A 12,975-nucleotide genomic window follows, 5' to 3' on the forward strand; every position below is an offset into this window, starting at 1 on the left:
TAGGAGGAGGGGTTGCAGCCCAGTGGACCGGCCCGGTTGCGCCCCACCCCGATTCAAAGTGGGCGATGTAGGGTCATGGACGGGGGAAGGGGAGTGACTGTCCTCTGAGCCGTCGGTGATGGCGGCGCGAACGTCTATGGCGCCCGCGGTAGTCGTCATTTCCGTCTTGGTCGCCGACAAAGTGCCCATCGTCACAGAAGCGAGGGCGCCCACATGGTTGGGTGGCTCTGAGGCGATCTTGAGGTCGTAGCCCTGGTCGTTGAAGAAAACCTGAACCGTGGCCCGAAGCTTGAAGGAGTCCAGGGATTTAACCTTGACCCGGACCTCCTCCTCCTTGCGAAGCGATAGCTCGTCACCACGACCACCTTGCCAAGGGTACGTTACATCTTGCGAATCACTCGGTCCGGCCGTGCTATATCGGGCAGGCCGAAGATGAGGATCCACGCCGTGTTGAGGACTGCTACCACCTTAGGGTCGCGGATTTGCTCCGAGATGTCCACCATGAGCTTGTTCAGTGCGAGGGTCATGTCGGCGCTCCGAGTGGCGTAGCCGTGGCTGGTCGCGTCACGGAAGACCACCGTGAACTCATTGTCCGCAGTCCGGGTCACATGCCAGTCCCACTGGCACCAGTACAGGTGGTTTGAGATCTGCCTTGATCATCTTCGGGGAGGCCACACCCTCGCCGATCACTGCCACAATACCCTGAAGCGAGGGGGCGGGAGGGGGAAGATTCGAAACCTCATGTGGAAGAAGCCAAGGCCCTCGATGCCATGGCCATACATCATGACCTCATCGGTCACCGGACAATTCGGGCATAAAAACGCGGGATGGCCGGGGTCCTTGCAAACGTAGCAACATGTCGGGTTGGTCCAGGAGATTTGGGCATGACCAAGGATACCGCAGTTGAAGCATTGGAAGCGGTCAACCACGGATCCGCACTCCAGTAGCCAGAGCTCCCGAGGCCGCGACAGAGGCGCCTACGTGGAACCAGCCCCAGCAGCGTGCCCTGGCCCCTTCTCTTCTTCTTTGCAGATCCTTGGCGTTCCCTCAGAACGCCAACGCCATTGCCCGGACCCGCTGCAGGAGGTAGCTGCTGGTTGGAGCGGGGAGGCTGGTATCGGCCCGTCATGTCCGACGCAGGGGGGGCTAATGGTAGCACGGGGGCGGGATCCGGCCGGTCCGCCCAGAAGAAAGGCTCCGGTTCTGTCGGCGTGCGGGCGACAGGGACCGACGAAGCGAAGCCCACTAGTCGTCCAGGGGCGGAGGAGAGCAGGACCGGCCATGACGGTCAGAGCGAGCTGGCGAGCGGCGTTCGGGAGAGCGGTGGGAGCTGGAGCTGGCCAAAGAGCGTTGGCCATCGCGGGCTGACATGTCGCGGCGTAGGTCCTCTTCATGGCGGATGTCGTCGGGGGACGGACGAGTGGGGTCGCGGTATTCGATTTTTGTGGCGTTTGTTGTGCGCACCCCTGTCATCCTATTCACGGGGGCATCATTGGATCCGTCGTCGGAGGAGGGAGGCGTAGGAGTGGCGGCGCAGGCAGGGAGATGGGGGAGGAAACGGGGGCGAAACAGAGGGTTGCGGAAGAATGAGGGGGGGGGCTGGAAATCTTTGGGGCGGCCAGATCGAGCCGGCCCGGGCATTCAGACCCACCCCGTGAGGCAGCGCCGTGGAGGTGGGCCGGCCCAACACCAGGCGGCCCTCCAGGGGCGATGCGGGGATAAATTGAGGCGGACTTGGAGGGAGGAGGACCCGAACGATGCGATGAAGGGCCGGAAAGGCGACCGGCGAGCCGAGACCGCCGGGAGAGGCACGGATGGGCGGGAGGCCGACGAGCCAGATGGAGCACCAGCGGAGGGGCGCGCCCTAGAGTGTCGCCACGAGGATCGGGCAAGGCCAAGGTCTGACCTACTGATGACGCCTCACGACCGGCGACGTCGGTCACCACCCCTGCGCAAAGGCCGAGCACTCCGGCGGGACTGCGAGACGACGACAGAGCAACCATCCACGCTGGTCTGTGCCAGGAGGTTATGGGGAGGAGGGGGAGCACCATCGCGATGGACGACGGGGGGTCCGCGTCCTCGGTGAGGTCAGTCCAACGGATCTGTGCGGGTGCCTGAGATGCAGCCGAAGGCGTCTTCGGGCAGGCAGCGGGAGAGGCGGCGGGGGGACATCGGCGGCAGGGAGGGCAGCCGCTGAGGGGCTCGACGGCGGTGGGGAGGCGAGGCACGTGCCGTCGCCCTTGAGGTCGCCAGATCCTACCACCATCTCCTTCCTTATCGGTATAGACATTATGTGTTGTGACTTTGGGGGTACCACTTTCATGTCAGTGGTAAAAGTGTGACCCGGGATCCACCATTCCAACCCTGGACCTATGGTTCACAAGTCATGAACTCCCCATTGGCCACTTCAACTTTCAGAGGAAGAGGTAGTGTTTTGGTTTTACACTAAAGTCTGCCAGCTAGATGCTGATCAATGGAAGTGTTAGAACTACCAGAGTCCACTAATAGCAACATGACTTTATTAGCTACCATGGCTCTTAGTCTAACCGTCTTAGGGTTGTTTGTTCTAGACAATGCATTGACAGACAGGAATGTAGCAGCCCTGGCAATGTAGTCAGAGTCGTCACCAGTGATGATCATGTCATCAACATATAGAAGAAGAAGAGTCCGACCACGATGAGACGTGTGAACAAACAACGCGGGATCATGATCACTGGGAGAGAAGCCAACGGCAGTCACCACAGAGGCGAAACGCTCAAACCAGGCACGAGTGGCCTGTTTAAGACCATAGAGGGAGTGTCGAAATCGGCAGACCATACCATCAGAAGCATAGTATCCCGGTGGTGGCTGCATATAAACCTCCTCACGCAGCTCTCCATTTAGAGAAGTGTTATGGACATCAAGTTGAGACACAGACCAATGATGAACAGAAGCCACAACAAGGAGAGTGCGGACAGTGGTCATGTGGGCCACATGAGCCTCATCATAATCGTGTCCCTGCTCCTACGAAAAGCCACGAGCCACAAGACGAGCTTTGTAGCGCTCAAGAGAACCATCAGAGCGAGTCTTAATCTTATAGACCCACTTGCAGGTGATGGGACGAACATCGGAATGAAGGGAAACCAGATCCCATGTGCTAGAGCGCTCAAGGGCAGCAAGCTCCTCTGCCATCGCAAGCTACCATTCAGGTTGAGTCATGGCAGCCCGATAGGAAGTGGGCACAGCAACAACAGAGATACCATACTGGTCAGGAGAATAGCGATCAGGTGGTGGTGGTGGTGGGGGGGGGGGGGGAAGCCGAGCACGGAGGTTATGAACAGGGGGAGGCGGGAGAGGAGGCACTCCAGAACTGGAAGGCACGTCAGTAGAATCATCCTCAATACGAGGGCGACGAGTGTAGCGGAGACCATACTGGTCAGGAGAATAGCGATCAGGTGGTGGGGGGGGGGGGAGCCGAGCACGGAGGTTATGAACAGGGGGAGGCGGGAGAGGAGGCGCTCCAGAAGTGGGAGGCACGTCAGTAGAATCATCCTCAATACGAGGGCGACGAGTGTAGCGGAGAGGAAAAGGAGAGAGCGCCACAGAGGGGAGAGGATGGAGAGGTAGATGAGGAGGGTGGGGAGGAGGATGGAGGAGAAGGTGGTGTCGGTGGTGGATGAGGAAGAGCGAGATGTGTTGGAGGAAGGGGGGAGACATGCGGCACATAGGAGGGTGTATCGGAAAGAACAAGAAAAGAAATATCGTCCACAGGAAAACGCAAGGAGGAAGGGCGGGGGTAGTAAGAACGAGACTCATCAAAAGTCACATCACGCGAATTGTGCAACCGACGACGAACAGGATCCCAACATCGATAGCCCTTGTGCTCATTACTGTAGCCAAGAAAAACACACTCAACCAACTGAGTAGTCAGTTTGGTGCATTCTCGCGGGGTAAGAAGAACATAGCACACACAGCCAAACATACAAAGAGCGGAGTAGTTAGGAGAACGACTAGTGAGACACTCCATAGGAATACCACCTTGCAAGGCAGTCAATGGCTGAATGTTGATAAGATAGGTGGATGCAGAAACGGCCTCAACCCAAAACTGGGGTGGAAGGGAAGCGGCTATCATCAGTGCATGAGCCGTCTCAAGCAGATGACGATGCTTACGTTCCGCAATGCCATTCTGAGCATGGGCACCAGGACATGAGAACTGGGCAAGAGTACCCTGTTCCGTGAGAAAGACACACAACATCTGGGAGATATACTCTCTAGTGGAGGGTCACACCTTGTTTTCACTCTATTTCAACTATAGTCTTTCAAAATCTGAGTTTATTAAAACTTTTTAAGCAAGTGATATGAGTGCCATGATTGCCATTGTTTTAGTGTATGCTTGAATGAGTGGATCCTAAAATAATATTTTTATAACATGTTATTTCCAAAAAGATCCTTTTCTCATTTTTATTATTTTAAAACCTTGCTTTGGGAGAGTCATTGAACACCGCTTAAGAAGGTTAACAAGCGTGACCAAAAACCAATTTGGTTTCATGCCTGGGAGGTCTACCATGGAAGCCATCTTCTTGGTACGACAGCTGATGGAGAGATACAGGGAGCAAAAGAAGGACCTTCATATGGTGTTCATTGATTTGGAGAAGGCCTATGATAAGATACCTCGGAATGTCATGTGGTGGGCCTTGGAGAAACACAAAGTCCCAATAAAGTACATTACCCTCATCAAGGATATGTATGATAATGTTGTGACAAGTGTTCGAACAAGTGATGGCGACACCGATGACTTTCCGATTAGAATAGGGCTACATCAAGGGTCAGCTTTGAGCCCTTATCTTTTTGATTTGGTGATGGATGAGGTCACAAGGGATATACAAGGAGATATCCCATGGTGTATGCTCTTTGCGGATGATGTGGTGCTAGTCGATGATAGCCGAACGGGGGTTAATAGAAAGTTAGAGTTATGGAGGCGGACTCTAGAATCGAAAGGTTTTAGGCTTAGTAGAACTAAAACTGAATACATGAGGTGCGGTTTTAGTGCTACTAGGCACGAGGATGGAGAGGTTAGCCTTGGTGGGCAGGTGGTACTGGAGAGAGACACGTTTCGATATTTGGGGTCCATGTTGCAGAAGGATGGTGATATCGATGAAGATGTGGGCCACCGAATCAAGGCTGGGTGGATGAAGTGGCGCCAAGCTTTTGGCGTACTCTGTGACAAGAGAGTGCCACAAAAGCTAAAAGGCAGGTTTTATAGGACAGCTATCCGACCTGCGATGTTGTATGGCGCGGAGTGTTGGCCAACCAAGAGACGACATATCCAACAGTTAGGTGTAGCAGAGATGCGCATGTTGAGATGGATATGTGGCCACACAAGGATGGATCAGGTACGGAATGACGATATACGAGAGAGACTTGGGGTAGCACCGATTGAAGAGAAGCTGGTCCAGCATCGTCTCAGATGGTTTGGACATATTCAACGGAGGCCATCGGAAGCGCCGGTGCATAGCGGACGGATAAAGCGTGCTGAGAATGTTAATAGGGGTCGTGGTAGACCAAACTTGACATGGGAGGAGTCCGTTAAGAGAGACCTGAAGGTTTGGAATATCGACAAAGACTTAGCCATGGACAGGGGTGCGTGGAAGTTAGCTATCCACGTTCCAGAGCCATGACTTGGTTTCGAGATCTTATGGGTTTCAACTCTAGCCTACCCCAACTTGTTTGGGACTGAAAGGCTTGGTTGTTGTTGTTGTTGTTGTTGTAAAACCTTGCTTTGGGCTTTGCACTACAAGTCCCTGATTCCAAGGGAGTGCCTTCACCCAAAGATTGTAATCTGGTTTTAGCACTATTATAACTCTTCAAAATCATAAAATAATTATTTTATAAAATATTTTCTATTTTATTTGGATGTCCTTTTCTGAGGCCAGAAATGATGTTTCTGAATGGAATATTATTTTCCTGCCTTAGAAAAATCTGAGAAAATTTGTAGACACTCAGAGGAGATATATTTTCCATACATAAGATTTTTAACCCCTATTTATGTTCAAAATATTTGAGCTAATCCTTGAAAATCTATTATGTCTGTTTTGACCTTTTGAAATATTTTCAAAGGAAATATTCTCAATAAATTCTCAGGAAATTCTAGCAATGCTTCCCAAGCTATATTTGGTGATCATGCCAAGTTTCACCTCATTCCAAGGTGGTTTGGTTCACCAAATATTTCCAAAACCTTCCCTATCCAGAATCAAGCTGTAGCAACTCTACATAGCAAAGTTTGTCCAAATGGCCTGAAACTTTGCAGGAGTGCTCAGTACCCCAAATGAGGAAACCCTGCCAAGAATTGGATTTGTGGGGATTAATTTACCCACATTCTCTTTTAAAAAGGAAGAACTGCCCATTTGGGGGTGTTTTCAAGTTTACACTGTCAAACTTGTCCAATGAAGCTCAAATTTGGTAGAGCATCCTACTTTTGCCTAAAACCCAAATCTGTTAACTTTCAGCATCATTGGTGGAGGTTAGCTACCCCAAACCCATATCAAACACCTTCAGCCAGAATGGTCAAAGAACACTTAACACCCTCTACACCCACTCCCTTCCCATTAAACTCTTAGTGCAAGCTGCTAGCACCACTCCTCAACTGCAGACGAGCGGCCCCTCTCTGGTTCCAAGCAGGTAAGCCAAAATCTCCAATTTAGTCTCTCCCATTAAACTCTTAGTGCAAGCTGCTAGCACCACTCCTCAACTGCAGACGAGCGGCCCCTCTCTGGTTCCAAGCAGGTAAGCCAAAATCTCCAATTTAGTCTCTGAATCAAGGCTGGCAGCTTCTCTTTAAGCATCTCCTTTGACCACCAGTGAGTCCCTCGGCTCCCAAACGGCTAAGGAGTATCTAACCCAACTCCCGGACACGCCAGACAGAGCCAAAGCACCCCAGAGCGCGCCAGCATGCCGTGGCATGCCAAAACTACGCTCTGGGCGCGCTACACGGCGCACCCGAGGCAAGGGAGGCCTGCCCCGGCCGGTTCTCACCTCCCCTCGGTCTCTCCGCGTCTCCGACAACCCTCCTCTCTCTCTCTCGTTGAGTCTCTGGGGTCCCAAACCACGTCCGCGAAACCGTGGTATCGACCCCGGGCCCTCTCTTCCTCTCCTGCAGCCACGGTGAAACCACCGGCGCTCCCCCGCTTGGTGCACCGTTGCTGGTCTATAAATAGGCCCTCCCGCTTCACTCCAGCACCTCACGCCACCCCTCCAGGCCCTCAATCGAGCCCCTAGCCACCCCATTCGAGCAAAGAGAGCTCCGGTAATCGAGATCGACCGAGGCCCAGCCGCTTCAGAGCTCTGTCGATCTTGGGCTACAAGCCAGCTCTCACGCTCCTCTCACCTCCTCCGTGACTGTAGTGAGCTCAGGAAGCTTCTGCACCTCTTCCCTGAGCGTTTCCCTGCCCGTAGCACCCATCTCCTCCACCACCCGAATCGGTTCCGCCACAACCTCGTCGTCGCCGTTGACCCAGGGCCTCCCCATCGTTCATTCGACCACCGGCAGGTAGGCGACGATGCCACGGTTCCGTTCCTGTCATCGTCTGGCCACGAGGGCGTCGGAATTGCCGTCGGCTTGCCTCCCCTCCCCTCTGTCCAGAGGAGGAAGACGACCCCGACAGGCATGCCCCACCTGTCGGTGGCCAGTCTCACCCCCTCTCTCCTCTCTCTACCGCTGACCGCAGGGGCCCGCGCGTTAGGTTTAAACCTGACGGCGCGCGCACCTGGGCTGCTGGCTGGCTACCTGGCCGGTTGGCCAGTTGGGCCGGCCTAGCCACTGGCCGGGCCAGGCCAGGGCTGAGCCCCCTTTTTCCTTTTTCTTTTATTTTGTTTCTAAAAGATTTTTGTAGAGCTTAATATTTAATCAAATTTAAATATTTTTCCATCACAATTCTTCTAAAAATGGGTAGAATTTATTAGTACCGTTGTACTATTTTTTGTAAAAACTTTTCTGCATAGCTATAATTAAAATGCTTATTTTCAATACTTTAGCTCGTGTTAATTGGATTTTAAAAATACTCTCTTTCATCAAAACCAGAGACAAATATTTTTAAAAACTACAAACAAGATTTATCAGAATAGGTTAACATTTTTTAAAGTGAGTTTGTGCTCTGTTTTTTAATGTGCTTCTTATTATTATTACTATTATTACAACGATAGATTCCGTGTTCAACGAAGGACTTGGACCCAAAGACCCCGGATACCTAGCTGATCAAGGCAAGCAACCCTTTGACCATGTCTGAGAAATCATTTTGATGCATACCTAGTTGAATACTTATTTCCGAAGCATGTAGTTAAGTTTATTCGGTGCACCCCAGCATGGTGTTACCGATGGCTCCTCCGGAGCACTTGCACGGAGCATGACCATACCACCTATGAGGGTCACGTTGATAATTTGTTGTCAAGTAGACAGTAGTGCTACGCATAGAAGGAGCATATGCATGATGATGGTAACACAAAGTTGATATCAAAGGTTTTACGAAAACCCCGTCGGGTGCCACTAATGCCCGAGGGTGATGATGTTGAGTTAGGTGACCACTTATGAAGAAGTGGTGCATCGGGTATATTTTGTGTGAGTGGCTTCGGAAACAGGATTAGATTTATGATGTGTCGACCGTCCCAACCTTGCATGTACGACCACGATACCCCTTTATGGGACGGGGCTTTGTTGATTACTTTGGTCGGTGCTAGCAAAGAGCCACATTACTAGTGGCGGGAGTGATATGTGGTCACTCTCGTGACGGGGTCGTACCAGGAAGGTCGACTATGCCGTTTTTACGTGTTCCGGGCACACCGTTGGTCCCCGCATGGATGGTACGGTCTAGAGTCGGTGCTCGTAAGACGTACATCATGTGGGCTGGGTATCAATCGAGTGAAATCTTTGTCTAGTATCGTCAGGGGAAAGGCAATGATCGGCTACTTACCTCGGGTATGATATATACCGCGAGTCGTGGATGACATGGAAGTTTCCCGGATCTCGTGGGTACAACGTACAACCTCTGCAGAATGTAAAACTATTCGAATAGCCGTGGTTAAGGACAGTTGGGTAATCCTGCTTAAACTACGTCCGTATAAACCAAGTGTGTGTGTGTGTTCATAATGTGATATGAAAGAGTTGATATGGTCAAATTTGGTGACTTGGCATATCGGGTGAACCCGAAGAGTTTAGCCCTTAGCAGATATGTTCATATCTGTAACCTGTTCTTAAGATTATCATCTAGTTCGTAATGCATATCCATACAAGTATTTGACCATGCATATTCTTTAGTAAAGACTTGCTCCTCGCAAAGGCTGCATATCACTTGTATCGTACCAACTTCATTATCCACATCATGGGTTGTTTGCGAGTACATTTAAAGTACTCATTGGCTTGCGACTGGTTATGTTATTGACCAGACATGGAGGGACCGGAGTTCGGAGAAGAATTCGTCATCGGAGACGGACACACGATCTAGGACGCTTCCCAGTCAGAATGCCTGTTGGTGAAGGCTGATGGCATGGGTTCCCGTTTATTACTAAGAATTCCGCTAGTAGATGTAATGATGTGTTTGGCCTTATAGGCCCTACCTATGTGAAACTAGACCATGATGGTCATTTGTTGTATCCAACGGTATGTAAGGATGTAAGACTCTTAATATTCAGTATCTGTGTGTTCAATGAGCATTGATCTCTGGATCATTGAGCAGGATCATTCGGCGATCTTGACTCGTAAGTCGGGCTCCCCACATGGAGTCAGCATGAAAAGTACGAATAGGTGTGGAAAACTGGGTGTGAACCATGGCAACAAATCGTTTGTATATAGAGAGAACCTCGCTACGAGATTTCATACAGTAGAGCCAAGTGTAGCGAGCGAAATCATCAATAAACAGAACATAGTAGCGATGACTACCTTTCGAATCAAAGGGAGCACGTCCCCATACATAGGAATGGACTAAGTCAAAAGGACGCTGAGATACCGACTCACTAGTAGGATAAGGTAATTGGGTCTGTTTTCCAAGTCTACAACCATCACAACGTAAAGAAACATCTCCAGAGACAGACCCTAAGACACCCTGTCGCACCAACAACGACAAGCGGAAACCACGTCTGTGATCAAGTCGACGATGCCATTGCTGGAAGGACACAAAAGAGGAGGCATCAAGAGCATGGGAACTGGTAGAAGTGGTGGCAGCGGAAGGAACATGAAGCCAGTCAACCTCCCAAAGGCCCTCCAACTCACGGCGCCGAGGGCCAACACCAACCAGAGCCTTGGTGCTAAGATCCTGAAGTGAACAAGAGTTGAAATCAAGAATTACACGACAACCAGAATTAGTATGTTGGATAGCGGAAAAGAGATTCATGGTAACACGGGAAAAATGAGAAACACTAGGAACAGAAAAAGACGGAGTAGAAAGAGTGCCACGACTAGCAATAGGAAGGGGGTGCCTTCGGCAGTGAGAACGTTGAGAATCAAGAGGTCGAAGAGAAGACAACACTGAAGAATCAGAAGATATATGAAAAGAAGGTCCAGAATCTAGAACCCACAAAGATGTACCTGACTTAGTAGGTGCCGGCGGTGACGGAGGGGTGGAAGCAGTCACAACGGCAACAGAATTCATCGATGAAGAGCCGGAGGAAGCTAGTGTTACGAAATATGCAACTTGTATTCCCATGAGGCCATACGACGATATATATACATGTACAAGTATAGGATATGCAGGAAATCCCTTATACAATAGGGTAAATATGAAAAGGTTACGTGGCTATATATATGTACTCTAACACCCCCCTCAAACTCATGGTGGATGAACAATACTGAGTTTGGAGAGATAGAAGCCATCCTGCGCTCGAGTCTGGGTCTTCGTCAGAAAATCCGCCAACTGTAGCTCGGAAGGCACATACTGAAGAGCAATAACCTGATCCTGCACACCAGCGCGTACATAGAAAGCATCAACATCAATATGCTTGGTGAGCTCATGCTTCACAGGATCACGCGCAATGCTAATAACAGTTGTACTGTCAGATAATAACAGAGTAGGTGTAGTGAGAGAAACACCAAAATCCTGAAGTAACCACCGTAACCAAGTCACCTTAGCCGTCAAAAGAGCCATAGCTCGCAACTTAGCCTCTGCACTCGAACGGGAAACTATAGTCTGTTTCTTCGTCTTCCAGGCAATGAGAGAACCACCAAGAAAAACACAGTAAGCAGAAAGTGAACGGCGACCTGAGGGATCACTAGCCCATGTAGCATCCGAATAAGCCTGAAGCTGTAAAGAATTGGAGCGAGCAAAGAATAGACGGTGAGAGATCGTGCCCCGAAGATATCGTAGAACACGAAGAAGGTGACTATAGTGGACCGAAGTGGGAGTGGAGACAAACTGACTCAGAATATGAACCGGATAAGAGATACCCGGACGAGTGACAGCTAGGTAGACAAGACTCCCAACAAGATGACGATAACGCGTCGAATCAGACAAGGGGTCACCATCAGTAGCACGGAGGTGAACATTAAGCTCCATGGGATTCTCAACAATGCGCTCATGAATAAGAGCGGCACGAGCAAGAAGATCCTGGATATACTTCTCCTGAGATATAAAAAAGCCATCAGAGGTAGAAGAGACTTCAATCCCAAAAAAGTGGCGAAGAGGTCCAAGATCGGACATAAGAAACTGTTCACTAAGACGGGCCTTTACAAAGGCAATATACTCTAAGTCATCGCCTATGATGATCATGTCATCAACATATAGAAGAATAAGAGTCCGACCACGAGGTGAAAGATGGACAAACAATGCTGGATCATGAGCACTCGCTGAAAAACCAGCGACAGTCACCACAGAGGCAAAACTCTTAAACCAGGCACGGCGGCCTTGCTTAAGGCCATAGAGAGCGACGAAGACGACATACCATGCCATCACGAACATAATACCCAGGTGGTGGCTGCATATATACCTCCTCACGCAACTCACCATTAAGAAAGGCATTCTTAACATCAAGTTGAGAGACACACCAGTGGCGTGAAGAGGCCACGACAAGAAGTGTACGAATAGTGGTCATATGGGCCACGGGAGCAAAGGTCTCGTTGTAATCACGACCATGCTCCTACTGAAACCACGAGCCACGAGACGAGCTTTGTAACGCTCAAGAGAACCATCGGAGTGAGTCTTAACCTTGTAGACCCACTTACAAGTGATGGGACGGACACCTGGAGGAAGAGAAACAAGATCCCATGTACCGGTGCGTTCAAGACCAGCAATCTCTTGTGCCATCACAAACTGCCATTCAGGATGAACAACAGCCTCACGATAAGAAGTCGGCTCAAGAACAGTAGCACCAGCGGTTGAAAAACCAAGGCTATCAGCAAGTAAGTGAGCACGCCGAGGCTCAAACTCGGAATAGAGGCGAGATAAGAACTCATGGACACGCTAAAACTCCTAGTCGGACCGCATAGTCTGGCAGCAACGACAAGTTCCACAGACAATTGTCCGAATGGAGTCAAGCTGGCGCCAGATGGCGGAACTCTGTGTGTAGAACTCATCAACAGAAGAGTGACCCTGCTGAAGAGCGTGCTCCTGACACACCACAGATAAGTAGAGAGCATTGCCAGAGGGTTGATGGCGCTGACAGAGATAAGACCACATTGCTGCAACGGTGCCGAGACCCATGAACTCCGAAGGAAACTGAGGGAGGACACGCAGTGAGAACAGGAGTAGCTGGAGCATCATCATTGCACCACTGAGTGTAAGCAGACAGATCATTTCGATAGACAGAAAGAGCATCTGAATAAGTTGATACCTGCTGATCATAAGCATCAACCGCAGGATCATCGAGAGCCTTGGCTGCATCCAGATCAGCTTGGGAAGCATCAGCAGCAAGAACAGGCAGCACCGGCGGGGTAGGAGCCACGTGAGCAAGAGGGCATGGCGGACAGGGGACCTCGCTAGAGAGAACACCCCACAAGAGAAGACCGCGCATGTGGAT

The 12,975-nt window shown here is 50.6% G+C and overlaps 1 protein-coding gene across 1 annotated transcript in view; it reads left to right on the forward strand.

Annotated features, from left to right (window-relative positions):
* Positions 1-325: 325 nt before the first annotated feature.
* Positions 326-12,975, forward strand: part of LOC123425157 (F-box protein At5g07610-like) — a 30,113-nt gene continuing 17,463 nt past the window's right edge. Inside the window, exon 1 of the mRNA XM_045108840.1 lies at positions 326-375. The gene's annotated coding sequence lies outside the window, so the exon portion shown is untranslated. The remainder of the gene's footprint in view (positions 376-12,975) is intronic.

Source organism: Hordeum vulgare, chromosome 1H (genome assembly GCF_904849725.1).
Source record: "Hordeum vulgare subsp. vulgare chromosome 1H, MorexV3_pseudomolecules_assembly, whole genome shotgun sequence".
Lineage (NCBI taxonomy): Eukaryota > Viridiplantae > Streptophyta > Magnoliopsida > Poales > Poaceae > Hordeum > Hordeum vulgare.